The sequence below is a fragment of the Asparagus officinalis genome, chromosome 1 (genome assembly GCF_001876935.1).
Source record: "Asparagus officinalis chromosome 1, Aspof.V1, whole genome shotgun sequence".
Lineage (NCBI taxonomy): Eukaryota > Viridiplantae > Streptophyta > Magnoliopsida > Asparagales > Asparagaceae > Asparagus > Asparagus officinalis.
The window spans coordinates 3,048,885-3,065,831 of record NC_033794.1 but is presented as its reverse complement, the minus strand read 5'-3'; the positions used below and the strand labels follow the sequence as shown (position 1 = coordinate 3,065,831).

The following is a 16,947-nucleotide window of genomic DNA, read 5'->3' as shown; positions in this document are numbered from 1 at the left end:
GATGGTGAGGCTCAGGAGCAGGGTCATGCTCAGGGGTCCATTGCAGCAGACAGACCGAGGAGAGAGATTCGTCGGCCAGCTAGATATGATGATGTCATGGTGGCATATGCTTTATCGGTGGAGGTCGTTGATGATTTGATTCCTGCCACATTCAGGGAGGCAGAGTCCAGCCCTGATTCCATTAGGTGGAGGAATGCTATGGAGGAGGAGATGCAATCTCTTCAGAAGAACGACACTTGGAAACTTGCAAAGCTACCGAAGGGTAAGAAAGCTATTGGTTGCAAGTGGGTGTATGCTAAGAAAGAGGGATCTTCTATTGGGGACATTCGATTCAAGGCCAGATTGGTTGCCAAGGGATATGCACAGCTTGAGGGTGTTGATTACAACGAGGTGTTCTCACCCGTTGTGAAGCATTCATCTATTCGGATACTATTGGCATTGGTGGCACAACTGGACTTAGATTTGGTCCAAATGGACGTGAAGACGGCCTTTCTACATGGAGATTTAGATGAGGAGATCTACATGACACAACCAATGGGGTTTAAAGCTGCAGGAAGAGAAGATTTGGTGTGCAAATTGAGAAAATCTCTGTATGGACTGAAGCAATCACCGCGACAGTGGTATAAGAGATTTGATAGCTTTATGATTGGCCGAGGATACACGAGGAGCCCTTATGACCCGTGTGTTTATATGCGCAAGCTACAGGATGGTGAGCATATTTATTTGTTATTTTATGTTGACAGTGGTATAAGAGATTTGATAGCTTTATGATTGGCCGAGGATACACGAGGAGCCCTTATGACCCGTGTGTTTATATGCGCAAGCTACAGGATGGTGAGCATATTTATTTGTTATTGTATGTTGATGATATGCTCATAGCTTCCAGGAACACTTCAGCTATTGGGAAACTGAAAAAAGAGTTGTCATCTGAGTTTGAGATGAAGGATCTGGGAGAGGCTAAGAAGATACTTGGTATGGAGATTGAGCGAGACAGGGTGAAGGGGAGATTGAAGCTTACACAGAAGAGTTACTTGCAGAAGATGCTGAAGAAATTCAGCTTTGAGGGTAATACCAAGGTGGTGAGTACTCCATTAGCTCCCCACTTTAAGCTTTCAGCTTTGATGTCACCAGTTTCAGTGGAGGATAGGGACTACATGTCCAAGGTTCCATACGCCAGCGCAGTGGGTAGCTTGATGTATGCTATGGTGTGTACGAGGCCAGATTTGTCACAGGCTGTGAGCATGGTATCTAGGTACATGCACAACCCCGGGAAGGGGCATTGGGAGGCTGTGAAGTGGATTCTACGGTATATTAAGGGTACCGTGGATGTTGGGTTGATATTTGCGAAGAATGATGAGACAGGGCAGGATTGTGTTGGCTACGTGGATTCTGACTATGCTGGAGATCTTGATAAGCGTCGGTCCACTACAGGTTATGTTTTTACATTGGCTAGTGCACCGGTGTGTTGGCGATGCACTCTTCAGTCTACAGTGGCGCTTTATACTACGGAGGCGGAATATATGGCGGTGACTGAAGCAGTGAAGGAGGCTTTGTGGCTACATGGCTTGTTGGATGATTTGGGGATTGCACAGGAGACCATTCAGGTACATTGTGATAGTATGTCAGCTATCTATTTGGCGAAGAACCAAGTCTACCATGCTCGCACGAAGCACATTGATGTCAGATTTCATTTTGTACGTGACGTATTGGATGATGGTGATGTCACGTTGGAGAAGGTCCACACTAAGGACAATCCTGCTGATATGTTGACCAAAGTCGTACCAGGTGTGAAGTTTGGTCATTGTTTAAGCTTATTGAATATTCTTCGTTGTTGAGGTCGTTGGCGGCCATTTGGATGAACTACGTTCGGCTTGATTCCTTGGGCAAGAGGATACGTAGGCAGTCTTTAGATGCAGCCGGTTTGATCAGTTGATCAAGATTGGGGGAGATCGTGTTTCAGCTCGAGTATTGTTCCTGGACCTGTTGAGGAACTATTGGATGGTTTGGTGTCGGCTCAGTTTTGGTGGAAACATTCGCCGAGGTGGAGAATTGAAGGAATTTCAGCATCAGCAGCAGAATCAGGAAAAACAGGTGGCGGTCGACCGGTCCGGTCGACCGGATTCGTGCACAAGGAGGTCGGTCGACCGGCCCGGTCGACCGACGGCTCTCTGGATTCTTTCGGGGTTCTGCTGGAGGTGGTCGGTCGACCGGGTCGGTCGACCGGAATTGATCGCGGTCGACCGACCCGGTCGACCGACGAAGCGGGTTTCAGTTGGTTCAGGTTTCCAGACCCGTTTCGCTTGGGAGTTGTATAAATACCCTAAACTCGTTTTTAGGGTTAGAGTTTGGGCGATTTTGAGCTGAGCAAAGGGAGATTTGAGGGCTTCTATTGTTGGAGTCTATTTGAGAGATCTTTTGGTCTTATTTGAGGGTTTTGGGTAAGATTTGTAACCCTAACTTGTACTCCCCTTTGATTTGAATAGTAAAGCTTCCCTCTCCTTGCCCCGTGGACGTAGGCATATTGCCGAACCACGTATATCTTGTGTTTGTGCTGTGATTGGTTGGCTTGCATTGGTTTGTGGTCTACTATTGTCTTGTGTGTGCCTTCGATTTGTCAATTTAGGGCTTCCGCGGCGCACCGTAAAAATAAAGCAAAGCACCAATGTATATTAAACTTCGAAACATACAAAGCAATCGATAGGAGAACAAAATTTCTAAGCCTATAGAAGACCTTACGTCAAGAAGAGTTCTGTGAGGGTGAGGAAAGTAGATAGTCGCCACTCATCACAAGCACAATACAACCTAATTGACAATCCACTAAATATGATGCAAATGGAATATACCTTTACAGTCCAATTGGAAGCTCCAGCATAACATTTATTTGATTTAACCTCAAATAATGACCCATTATTGTAAAATCAGCAGTGTCTATAGAGAACTCAAGTGCACACTAGTACAAGAAACTTCAGGTAACCAATTTACATCTTCTGGGACATCCTCAAGAGTATCATAAACAGCATCTAGAGGATATACTTTAGTAATTTCCATCAGAGATCCATTTGGTAACCTGCACGCACCAATGCACATCTTTTGTTCAGTTAGTAAATTCCAAAATTTGATTACAGGGAATACAAATAAAGTATAATTGATGTAAACTATTGCGTACACACACGCGTGATTTATCGAATTTCCCACGTCTTAGGCTGCTCTCAAAAATGTTCAATGCCTGAGGAATAAAATATCTATTGTTATAGGCTGGTAAAACCTCAATTATGGTAAATAACCAATAGACAACAGGATTATAAATGCAGGTTCACGTACAGGAACCCATGTACCAAACAAGAATTTCAGCACCTGCAGCAGCAAGAGCCTTTGCAATTGCCCAACCATATCCATTGTCATCAGCAACTCCCGCAATAAATGCTCTTTTACCTAAGGGAGGAGTTAAAATGCAAATATCATTGTCAATATATGATTGCGCTGAGAAAAAAAATTCATGCAGGTATGCATAACATAATAATAGCAATGAATATAACATAAGTCAAGAGGAAAATTTTATGGCACGGACATAATATGTATATATTTGTGGTCTCAGAACACTATCATATTCATGGTCTCAAAAAACTATAGCAGAGTTTGTGATAGACTGGACATTCATTGCTTGTGCTGAAAATAAAATAAATGGAGGCAACAAAGCAAGGGCAAATAATGAAATGAAACAAAGTCAAGATTGTATTAATTTATTATTAAAAAATCAAATTTGTCAAAAAGAACAGCAAATATAGGTTATTTACCAAACTACGCAACAAGAATTGATGCAAAATGGAATGCAAAAAAACCTACAGCAGATATTATACCTCTTAAATAAATAGCCAAACCTGCTGCATCTCCTTTGTCACTTTCACTTTGACATGGCGCTTGTAGCAACCTTATTAAACTTCTGCGAAGTAGATCTTTGGAGAGGAGACTGCACAATTGGCATACTACACAAACTTTTGAATTTTTCTCTGCTGGTTATTTTAGAATCCAACAAAGAGACTGCTGATTTTGATGCCAACAACCTTTGTGAAGAACAAAAGCAGGGTCTTAATGCTGCCATTTGTGAACCCAAACTCACAAATGCTCTCATCTTATTAGATAAGATTAGATACAAACAATGAACCTGTACAGGAATCTTACATCAGCAACTACTTTTTATTATTTTTGAACTACTTCAGAAAGTGTGGAATAGATAAAAGACGATAGAGGAATGAACAATAATAACTTCAACCGGATAGTATAAACAATACGTGAACCTGCATAGCACACTACATGTGCTTGACTGGAGACTTATCCATCAAAGCTCCTGGCGTCCTTCCAACTATATTTTAATGGATAGAGAAGCAAATTGAGGGGAAATTAAGAACTAGTCTGTGAAGGAAGTATTTCACATCTTGTATTAGGGTGGGGGGGGGGGGGGATCCGCCTAGGTTGCATCGCCTCAAATTTACTAGGCGTTTTGCTAATTTAACACAGACTTTGAATTATCCTAATACTTGTTAGTACAGAGGAAAGAAATAGAGGGGGGGGGGGGGCTTTGGATATGCAAGTCTTTTTTTGCAAAATACGCAAACCAAACCTGCAGTAAACAAATCTCTCATAAAAAAAAGGATTTACCGTCTTAAGTTTAAACCACTACGAAGTTGGTTGAACTCTATCAAACAAATATAATAAGGTTTCACTATTTTTCATTTGTCTTCAGGACATAAAAACATTGAGAATTCCTCTGAATCCCATAAATATCATCATTTCAGTACATCAGAGGCGAATCACATTACGTAGCAAGGAATATTGTACCTAAGAGGAAAATATTGCATAGCAACTACTTTCAAAATTGCAATAAAGGCTACAGAAAATGCTAGGTGGTCTAGGCGTCGGACCCAGCACCTAGAACCTAGGCGTGGCCAGGTGGTTTTCCATTTTTTTAATTACTGTAATCGATAATACGTTGGGTGCCTGACTGGCACCTAGGCCAATTTCTTTGTTTGATCAAGTGGTAAGGAGGAGGTTTTGCTGAATATTGGAGGAGGTGGAGAAGGGGTTCATAGTTGGTGGAGGAGATCGGAGGAGGTTGGATGACGTGGAGGATGCATCAGAGGAAATCACAACCAAGACCTAAACAGTGCATTACAGGTAAGCGGACCACGCCCCTCTAGGCGCTCCCAATATCTGCGCGGACGGCCTAGGTATTGTTTTGGCCTAGGCAGGAGCCTACGTGCTCGCTTTTTAAGACGTGATTCCAATTGTGTATGCTGAAAATCAGCGTATTTCCTTTTTAAGTATTCAATACTGCCAACTGTAGATTAAATCTAATCTAACCTAATTACCAAGGTAAAAAAGTAAGGAAGTGAAATATAAGTGCCATTTCAATTGAAATATATAAAGAAGCATATGCTCTAATGAAGTAAGAAGCAATGAAGATTTCCTCTTATCCTGATGGAAACAAAGAACTAATACATTACACATAAATCAAATCCTTTAGAGGAATTTCATCCATATAATTTGTCTTGGAGTAGCATTTCTATAATATTCCTCACATTTTCCACAAATATAAATTAAATCCATGGTAAGCACTGGAAAGCATTGGACAACAAGAAATTCCTCATAAGTGCCCAAATACACTCAACCAAAAATTTGATATATCATTTTTCTTTAGAGCAAATTTAAACAGTACCCAAAAAAATTGCCACAAGTTGATTATTGAGATAAAAATATTTTTACCTCGAGTGAGAGGACTCGATCAGAGATAGCGGTTCTCGGTACTAAGCCTGACTGTAGGTTTAGGGTTTTCAGAAGTGAAAAGGAACGGAACAGAACTCAACTCGGGCTTAAGCTCGGAATACTGCTATTGCTGTCGCTGACGGCGAATGGATAAATGTAGGGCTTAATTGCAATTAACGACCTATAGTTTCAACTATCTTGTACTTATATACCCTCAAATGTTTGTGGCAAAATTGAAGAAAAATGCCCCATAGTTTCTCCAAGCTTGCTAATAAGTGATCCCTATTTTATAAAAAAACAAATAAATACTCAAATTATCCTCCATTAAAAAACAATGTTGTTGTTGTTTAAAAATTTTGTAAAGAACAAAACGCCCTCCCCTTTTAATTATCCCGCCCTCTTTTATTACTCTATCAACGGTAAAATTAAAGATAATTAAAAAAATTCCTAAATTTCACCTTTTCCAAATTAACCCCGACGTCTAAGAAAAGCTTGAGGATCTTGAGACTGATTTCATGGTTGTTTTCATGAAATTTAATTAAATAAATAAATAAAATAGGGGAAGGGTGCATTCGGTTCGGATCCGGTTCGGATATGACACTTACCATAACCATAGGTCCATAACCACTTTCTGAAAACGGATACGGATACGGGATATTCATCGGTAAGAAAAAAAACAGTACCATATCCGCATTAAACAGAAACGGATATGGTTCGGATATTAGATAGTTGGATACAGATACCAATCGGATATTTGAGAAAAAATTAGGAGCTTTTTTCAGAAAGTGGTTATGGTTATGATAAGTGTCATATCCGAACCGTATCCGAACCGAATGCACCCCTGTATGTTAGGCATAAAGATGCTCTCGAACAAAACCATTTCCCTCCCTTACTTGTTTGTGAACTCGTGAAGGTAGTTTAGCTAATTTGTATCCATTGGTAAAATTCTGTAGTCAATATAAATTAGTAAAGCTTAGAAGAATTCAGTAGCCATCAGGTGTTAGCATAAGCAGAACAAACTTCTAATAGCATCCCTTGACTAAAATAAGAATGCAGCATAAAACATCTGAAATTAAATATTATTACCAGCCACCCAGAGCAACGACGAGGCCATGAAATACATTTTGCAATCTACACCATGACATCTTCATTATCCGTCATTTGGTTGATTTAAAAACAAATCAGTGAAGCTAACGGAACTACCCTCTAATCTTTCAAAAAAAATATGCACAAATATCCAAGATTCATCAATTCAGTCAACAAATGCTAGAAATTAGGGCTTTTATCAAAAAAAAAATAATGGCTTAGGGTTTTGAATTCACCTTAGTGATATACCAAATTGAGGAGGAGAAGAAGAGGTCGGACGTCGTCGATGATCGTCGTATTTTTAATATATGTATTTTTATCAAATATATGTGTTTTACAACTCCAGACACTGCAAGAGGCGGAGCGGGACGCGAAGGCGGTGATTCGTAGGGGGTGAAGGGAAGTTAAGGGAAATTGAGTGAAGGGAAGGGAAAGGAAGGGAAGGGAAGGGAATTCCCTTCCCCTTGGTTACACCCCAATTTGGGGGTAACAATTTTTATACTATTAGGGGGTGAACCAAGGTGAATGGAGGTGAATTAACTTCACCTCCCAAGTGTTCCCAAACAAGGTGAATGAAGGTGAATGGTTCCCCTAACTTCCCTTCACCCTCATTCCCCTCAATCCAAACAAGCCCTTAGGGTTTCTGAAAATATGGGACTTCTTTTGAGTTGAATTTAGGTCGGGTTGCGGATAACGTGGGTATATGTTATAGACCCGACCCAATATAAGCATTATACTTTAGCTCATTTCAAATATCTGGATATTCGAATCGTATTCGCAATTTTAACGTGATAACCGTATTCGAAATCATATCCGGATAAAAAATCTAAACCGTAACCGTATCCGAAACCATATCCGACCGGTTTTAATTTTTTCCTACAATATATGCTTTCTAAGCAGATACGATTGCGGTCGGTCCGGATAAATCCGGACCATTCTGCACCCCTAAGTGAAAGGGTTGGGTTAAGTTTAGGAAGAATACATGTAATATAGGAAAGTAGTGGTTGTATTGTAATTTGGACGAACTTAAATGGGTATAAATCCTTAGCAAATAGCACTAGACAGCTCACATGAGTGTATTTCCAAAATATTCTAACAACTATATAATGGAGATCATCAACTTACAATATTTTCAAACTAGGTTTTATACACGTGCAATGCCCGTGGTTAGATATCATGATTAATTATTTTTGGTTTATTTCCTAACTAAAATTTGTTCCTCGGTTCCACTTTAATAGTTTATGTTTACTTTTGTCTCTGAACTTTAACATTGCGATTATTTATTTTCTTTGATGTTTGTTTAAATGGGTTATAGCTAATTCAAATTTTCACGTTGATAGTTGAATTGATAGAAATAGATATAATCTGAAGCTAATCTTAATTTTCATATTATTTGGACTGACATAAAACCATGTTTTACTTGAGAAAGTACAGTGTTGTAAAAGAGAAAAATATTGGAACAATGTTATACAAGAAAGGTGAATATTTAAAACCAATAAGGCAAGATGATTGATTAAAAGTATGCTAAAACGATACAAAAAAGAATATAAATTTTGTTCTTAATCATTAATAGACTTCATAAAAATTATAAACTAAATATTAATGCTAACTCTAGTATACATTCATATGATAAATGCATCCACATAAGCATATAAAAGTATTGAAAAAGGTTCATCAAACTCCTAAAGATTCCTAGTTTCAATCAAAACAATTAAATTATTCTATAAAACATTCAGAAAATATTATCTTTTATTCTTTTTTTTTAGCTAAGATCAATCCTTATTCACCTTTATCTTTTTCCTGGGCAATTTTAGAATAGTGTCTTCATCATCTACATTGATTGTGACATCAGGCTAAAGTTGTATTTTTTGCACTGTTGTCTTTCCTAGGCTCGTTATTCTTTTATCTTCTCGTTTAACTTCGTAAAGAAGTCAAATATATTTCTAATGTTCAACACAAACTTCTTAAAATACAGACTTTGATTTTTTCCCTAATTCAATGAGAATAAATTTTAATTTCAAATATATAAAATTATTTGTGTTCCTAATTTATTAATTACTTAAATAAGATTAGGAACTACCTCTTTTTCTTCTACAATGAATTTTTCTGATGTGCATTCAATAAGAGTTTCTATTATATTAATAATGTTACCTTTGCTCTATCCCTGTTATTTTTCACAAAAATCTAAACTAAATACATGAATTTTTCATTAGCAATTTGCCTTAGATTATAGTATTAATATTTAATTTCTTTAGTATTTGAAGAACAAAGTATGAAATTTATTTAATTTCTTTAGTATTTGAAGAACAAAGTATGAAATTTATGAATACTTACTAATTTTTCTTATATCTTTCATGGAGAATTTAAGTATGAAATTTATGAATACTTACTAATTTTTCTTATATCTTTCATGGAGAATTCTTCTTTGATTGAGTTAAAGTTGTTAAATTATTCTTCAATGGAACTGAATCAGTGTTTTTTTGATTAATTTCTATCACTTTCTCTATCAAAACATTGTCACGCCCCGGTTCCAAAATGTAATAGTTTGGAACGTGACTCGGCCGATAATGCAACCATACGATCACATTCACGCCTCTAGGTCATCCTGTATACAGATATAAAGACAAAACTATACCAAAGAATATAACCAAGATAAAAAAAGGAATGTATAGATAAAGAAATATCGGAAATTTTCATAGTTCTATGACAAGTCCACAATTTATCTAATGAGAAATGAAAAATACACCATAGTCTGGAGAGCCACGTGTGGCTAAAGAAAAGCCTAAACCAAATAACAACCTAAATCAACTAAACTGGATAACTGATAGAATGAATGGTGATCACTGTTGATGAGCCTGCCCCTCAAAATACTCTCGATCCTGCGAAGAAAGAACGGTTCCCGAATCCGAGGCACGCAAACCCCAGGGGAATCAGAAAACTCCTAACAAGCATGTAAAATGAAGAAATTGTGCGTGTGTAAGTGTAGGTGACAGATATAAATAAAAGATAAATTCTAAAATTACAGTGATAAAAGAAAATGCTAATCATAAAGATCAAGATAAAGTCCATCATCAAACACACAGGCGTATTATTATTATTATTTTAGACGTTATTTGAATTAGAGAAGAATATTTTCATATATATAAATCGATTCCCCGTAAACCGTCCCGGGAACACGGCTTCAAGTCAGCTATTGGCCCTTTTGGCCCTTGTATATATATATATATATAACTCAGGATATCAGGAATGCGCAAGTGCCCGTTTATATACATGTTATACTCTCCATCTAATTCCCTTTTTATAAACCCCATGTTTTATGTTTAATCTAAGTGATCGTGCATGAAATGTTGTGCACTAACCCCAGAGTTACCGTAGAACGGTTTTCGTAAAACTATGAAAGATAACCGTGACCCAGAACATGTCCAATCTAGAGGGATGCATCGTCTAGTCGATGCTATAATAGTAATAGCCAAGGAAAAATCTCATATCAGAATATCGATATCGAGAGTATAGCCATGCTATGAAAGCGCGCTTATAAATCACATTTTGATGGAAGTCGTCTTCATGTACATCGGCCCTATTTAGGGTCACTATATGATCAAACACATCTTTAGGTGATCACACATCATCATCACAATGCATACATAGTCCAAGGTCTACAAGAATCCAGAAAATACTCAAAAGAAAAATATAAAGGCGTATCACACGTATTTTTAATCAGGAATGATATAAGTAAAACTACTCTTCATATCTATTTAAAATCATTGTAATGGCTATATATAAAAAATGAAGTTTATAGAAAAGCTTATTGGACTTAAACAAGGTCATGGGTGATATGTCTAAATCAGGAGAAAATAGCTCACAAGAATAAAACTATTTATTTTTAGCTATCTAATGTCATTTATGAGAAGTAACCTATGCATTAGGAAGTAAATTTGGTAGACACTATCAGCAAGATAAGTAAACACACTGGAGGATTTATCATGATTGTATGCAAACAGATTGGCCCATTTGTATGGAAAAAGAAAAAAAAAGAGGAAGGAAAACGTAACAGGGAACAAGAAGAAGGAGAGGGACAAGGGTTGGATTTTCTTTCTGTAATGGAAATAGCTTGATTCTTTTGAATGATATCTCTCAACATTCTGATAGTTTCTTCATATGTAATTCCTTGCATTACCCTATTAATATTATTAACATCAGTGATTAATATTTTTAAATTATAATCAATCGATGCTAAGCTATTACATTATAGTCTTTTATCATTTTTATGGATTTAAACATCTATCAATTATTGGTACTAATGTATTTTTGCTGCTCCAACTTGTTAATAAAATTACATATAGTTACTTTGATTTATATAGTAAAAATAATTTTAAAGCTATCATATATTTTTTAAATTTTTATTCATTAACCGAATATTTTTAATCAACTCTTGTTTTTGTTTACCAATATCAACTTAGACTACTTTTATATGCTAAAAAGGGATAGTAAATCCTAAATTGAAAATTATACATACATAGATACATACATACATACATGTGTGTGTGTGTGTCTTTAATGAAAGAATATCAAATAATTACACATTTATTTGCCAACTTTTAAAATTTAAGCCTTTTTTGTGGTTTTAAACTTTAAGGGTGTGTTTTGTAATTTTTGAAACTTTAGGAGTGTTTAAAAAAAATTAATTTTAATTTTGACAGTTATAACTTCTATATTTTATGTGTCGGTGATAAATTTTAAATGTCAGAATCTTTATTACAACTCTAAAAATTTAAGGGTTCTTTTCGTAATTATTAAAATTTTAGATTAATTTTTTAAAAACTCAAATATCAGCGGTCTACCAATAATTTCTAGATTTAATGTGTACTTGTTATAAATTTTAAATTTTTAGAGTTTTTTTTGCAATTTTTAAATTTTGAACAAGTTTTTTGTTACAATTTTTATAACTTTAAGGTTAATTTTGATAAATTTAAAATTTTTAGGTGCATGAATGTAATTTTTTGAATTTATCTTTTGTTGTTTGCAAATTTCAAAATTTTAGAATTTTATGGTTATTTTTTATAATTTGAACTTTTGAGGGTGTTTCTATAACTTTTGAGACATTGAGGGTGTTAATTGGAAATTTTAAATTCTTCAGAGGTTCCTATTCATTTCTTAATTTTATGTTTGTTGTTCTAAGTTTGAAATGTTAAAATTTTCAGGTGCATCATGGTAATCCCTTGAATTCATTTATGTTGTTTGAAAGTTTTAAAGTTTTAGAGTTTGAGGTGTTTATTTGTAATTTAAACTTTTGAGCGTGTTTCTATAATTTTTGAGACATTCAAGTGTTAACCACAAATTTTAATTTCTTCATAGACTACTACTAATTTCTTGATTAATGTTTGTTATTTTAAGTTTTGAAACGTTAGGATGTTTTTTATAATTTTAAACTTTTTAGGGTATTTTGTGCAATTTTAAAACTTTTTAGGTTTTTTTTACAATACTCCATATATTATAGTATATTAGCTACATATAATTTCTTTATCTTAACAAACTAATACTGTAAAGCTATTTTATATATTTTATTAATATTATTTTTTAAATTGTTGAGCTATAGATAGTTCACGTAGAATTAGAATATGATATAATTATAATTAGGATAGATTAAGATGTATATGAAATATTCAAAATAGTAAAAGATAATATTGACCATCCGAAACTCGTGCTTTTGAAGGGAGTATGATATGATTTTTCTAGCACTAATTTGCAATTGTAACTTTGAGGTATTTAAGTGTAGGATTTGAAAATATTAGAGTATTCATTTACTGAGTTTTAAAACTGGAACCACTTATTTGTAAGCTTGGTGGCAATTTACCCTAGATTTTAAACCAATTAATGAATTATACGTTATACTAGAGTAAATTTATTGAATGAGATGCATTATGGAAAGTAAGTTAACTAAAATGTTGATTAAAGTAATTGTGACGCCCTCGTTTTCACACATGGTTGTAGTCCAAGGTGAACTCAGAAATGTCAAATCTATCATGCACCCAACACTGTGTATAAACATGTTTCACTGTCACCATTGATATCACTCTAGCAGATGTCAATGCAAAGAAGTGAGGGTACAAGTAGATATAACAAATATGAGATTTCAAACACAATGTAAATAAGAGATATCCAATAGTAACTACAATTATGTCCCAACAAAAGAAAAGAGAAAACATCTGATAAACTGAAATAAGAACAATGAGTCTTCTACATATAAGAGTCAATTGAACAGTACATAGGCACTCAGCCTCCAAAACGAAATATATCTCTAAAAAGATTTAAAACCATAAATAGTCTACTGCGGAGCACTAACTAGCTACCTTTAAATGGCGGTAAACTATACTGAGTCTTCGTCAACCTGCGGCTCTCGGAATCCCTGACCCGCTGCCTGAAAAAGATGAAAACAACGAGCGTCAGAGCGATAGCAAGAACATCTCCCTCCACCCCCAGGCGGAAATGGGTAAACGCTATTAAAATTATATTACTATATCTATATATATATATATATATATATATATATATATATATATATATATATATATATATATATATATATATATTATATTATATATAGAGCAAGACTTCTATTCAACTTAATGTTGATTGTCCACCAAAAAGTTTCTGTAGCCACACGAGTTTATTAATATAAAACACCTTTTTTATATAATAACAAGCGATCCCTAGGCAATATGAGTGCGGTTTAAAAAACTTTGATGTGGACACACTATTCCCTATCCACTTAAGTGACACAAGTTTCCACCTATATATATATATACTTATATATAATATATATATATATATATATATATATATTATATCTATTATAATATATTATATATATACTCCAATAAATCAAATCCTAGAGAAATGTACTCCATTAAGTTGCAAAGATCTTTGTATGGACTCAAGCAATCTGGACGAATGCGGTATAACCGCCTTAGTGAATGTTTAGTCAAAGAAGGTTATACAAATGACCCTATATATATGTCCATGTGTTTTTATAAAAAGGAATGGGTCAAATTTTGTAATCATTGTTGTATATGTTGATGACCTTAATCTGATTGAAACCCCTGAAGAGCTCCAAAATGCAATTGAATATTTGAAGAAAGAATTTGAGATCAGAGATTTTGGGAAAACCAAATTTTGCCTTGGTTTATAAATTGAGCATTTAGAAAATGAGATTTTTGTTCAACAAACTGCTTATACCCAGAAGGTATTAAAGTGGTTTTACATGAATAAAGCACATCCATTAAGTATCATAATGGTCGTCAGGTCACTTGATCCTGATAAGGATTCTTTTAGACCAAAAGAGGAAGATGAAGAGATTTTTGGTCCTAAAGTACCATATCTCAGTGCAATAAGTGCACTAATATATCTTGCTAATTATACAAGACCAGATATATCATTTTTTGTGAATTTATTAGCAAGATTTAGTTCATCTCCTACAAAACGACATTGGAACGGTATAAAACATATTTTTCGCTATCTCCAAGGAACAATTGGTCTTGGCTTATTTTATTCTTATAATTCTCGACCTGAATTGCTTGGATATGCTGATGCTGGGTATTTATCTGACCCGTATAAAGCAAGGTCTCAAACTGGTTATTTATTTACATGCAGTGATACCGTTATTTCATGGCGATCTACGAAGCAATCAATTGCTGACACTTCTTCGAATCATGCTGAAATAATAGCAATTCATGAAGTCAGTCGAGAATGTATTTGGCTAAGATCAATGATCTACTATATCCGGAAGAATAGTGGATTGTCTCCTGAAAATGAAAATCCTCCGACTATTTTGTTCGAAGACAATGCAGCTTGTATAGCTCAATTAAAAGGAAGATATATTAAAGGAGATAGAACGAAACACATTTCACCAAAATTCTTCTTTACACATGATTTGTGAAAGAATGGTGAAATTGTTGCGCAACAAATTCAATCGAGTAATAGTATGACAAATTTATTCACCAATGCATTGCCAACTGCAACTTTTGAGAAATTGGTAAAAAAAATTTGGAATGCGTTGGTTGAAAGATCTCAAATGATATTTGAATCAGGGGGGAAACTAATACACAAGAATAGTGCACTCTTTTTCCTTCACTAGGAATTTTTTCTCACTAGGTTTTTTCCTAGTAAGGTTTTAACAAGACATATTCTTTGTGTAATGTTGGACATCCAAGGGGGAGTGTTATGAAACAATTAAATGATGTGGATGCCCATTTAGTTTCCCAAAGAGATTGATACATGTATTACCCCTTGATATTCTCTGTGAGCAATTAATATGATTCATGTATCATCATCTTAGTTTGTATATAAATAGAGGTATTCCTACCTCACTTTTCAATGAGAAATTTAAAGAAATAAAATTCTTTCTACTTCTTGTCTACTTCTCTACTCTACTTTTTTAGTTTTACAACAGGGACCACTTATTGGACCACTTATTGGCAAGCTTGGAGAAACTATAGGGCATTTTTCTTCAATTTTGCCACAAACATTTGAGGGTATATAAGTGCAAGATAGTTGAAACTATAGGTCGTTAATTGCAATTAAGCCCTACATTTATCCATTCGCCGTCAGCGACAGCAATAGCAGTATTCGGAGCTTAAGCCCGAGTTGAGTTCTGTTCTGTTCCTTTTCACTTCTAAAAACCCTAAAAACCCTAAACCTACAGTCAGGCTTAGTACCGAGAACCGCTATCTCTGATCGAGTCCTCTCACTCGAGGTAAAAAAAAATTTAATCTCAATAATCAACTTGTGGCAATTTTTTTTTTGGGGAACTGATTAAATTTGCTCTAAAGAAAAATGATAATCAAATTTTTGGTTGAATGTATTTGGGCACTTATGAGGAATTTCTTGGTGTCCAATGCTTTCCAGTGCTTACCATGGATTAATTTATATTTGTGGAAAATGTGAGGAATATTATAGAAATGCTACTCCAAGACAAACTATATGGATGAAATTCCGCTAAAGGATTTGATTTATGTGTAATGTATTAGTTCTTTGTTTCCATCAGGATAAGATGAAATCTTCATTGCTTCTTACTTCATTATAGCATATGCTTCTCTATATATTTCACTTGAAATGGCACTTATATTTCATTTCCTTACTTTTTTTACCTTGGTAATTAGGTTAGATTAGATTTAATCTACAGTTGGCAGTATTGAATACTTAAAAAGGAAATACACTGATTTTCAGCATACACAATTGGAATCATGTCTTAAAAAGCAAGCACGTAGGCGCCTGCCTAGGCCAAAACAGTACCTAGGCCGTCCGCCTAGATATTGCCAGCGCCTAGAGGGGCGTGGTCCGCTTACCTGTAATGCACTGATTAGGTCTTGGTTGTGATTTCCTCCGATGCATCCTCCACGTCCTCCAACCTCCTCCGATCTCCTCCACCAACTATGAACACCTTCTCCACCTCCTCCAATATTCAGCAAAACCTCCTCCTTACCACTTGATCAAAGAAAGAAATTGGCCTAGGTGCCAGTCAGGCACCCAACGTATTATCGATTACAGTAATTAAAAAAATGGAAAACCACCTGGCCGCGCCTAGGTTCTAGGTGCTTGGTCCGACGCCTAGACCACCTAGCACTTTCTGTAGCCTTTATTGCAATTTTGAAAGTTGTTGCTATGCAATATTTTCCTCTTAGGTACAATATTCCTTGCTACGTAATGTGATTCGCCTCTGATGTACTGAAATGAAGATATTTATGGGATTCAGAGGAATTCTCAATGTTTTTATGTCCTGAAGACAAATGAAAACTAATGAAACCTTATTATATTTGTTTGGTAGAGTTCAACCAACATCTTAGTGGTTTAAACTTAAGACGGTAATTTCTTTTTTTTTTCTTTTTTTTTGTGTGAGATTTGTTTACTGCAGGTTGGTTTCGTATTCTGAAAAAAGACATGGTATCTAAGTTTTTCCCCCTTCTATTTCTTTCCCCTGTACTAACAAGTATTAGGATAATTTAAAGTCTATGTTAAATTAGTAAAAAAACTAGTAAACTTGAGGCTATGCTAGATAGGAAACCACTAAATGCAGTTTTTTATAGAATGGGAATTTAATGATAA

The 16,947-nt window shown here is 35.2% G+C and overlaps 1 protein-coding gene and 1 pseudogene across 4 annotated transcripts in view; one reads left to right on the top strand and one right to left on the bottom strand.

Annotated features, from left to right (window-relative positions):
- The window catches only part of LOC109846388 (enoyl-[acyl-carrier-protein] reductase [NADH] 1, chloroplastic-like), a 29,719-nt gene that overhangs the window by 8,537 nt on the left and 4,235 nt on the right, over nucleotides 1-16,947 (top strand). For 3 of the 4 annotated variants that reach the window (XM_020415642.1, XM_020415636.1, XM_020415623.1), the window contains exon 1: nucleotides 15,493-15,598. The exons of the other annotated variant lie outside the window; for it this stretch is intronic. The gene's annotated coding sequence lies outside the window, so the exon portion shown is untranslated. Of the gene's footprint in view, nucleotides 1-15,492; nucleotides 15,599-16,947 lie in introns of those variants that run through there. 4 annotated transcript variants of the gene reach the window in all.
- LOC109846411 lies at nucleotides 2,849-7,220 on the bottom strand (annotated as a pseudogene).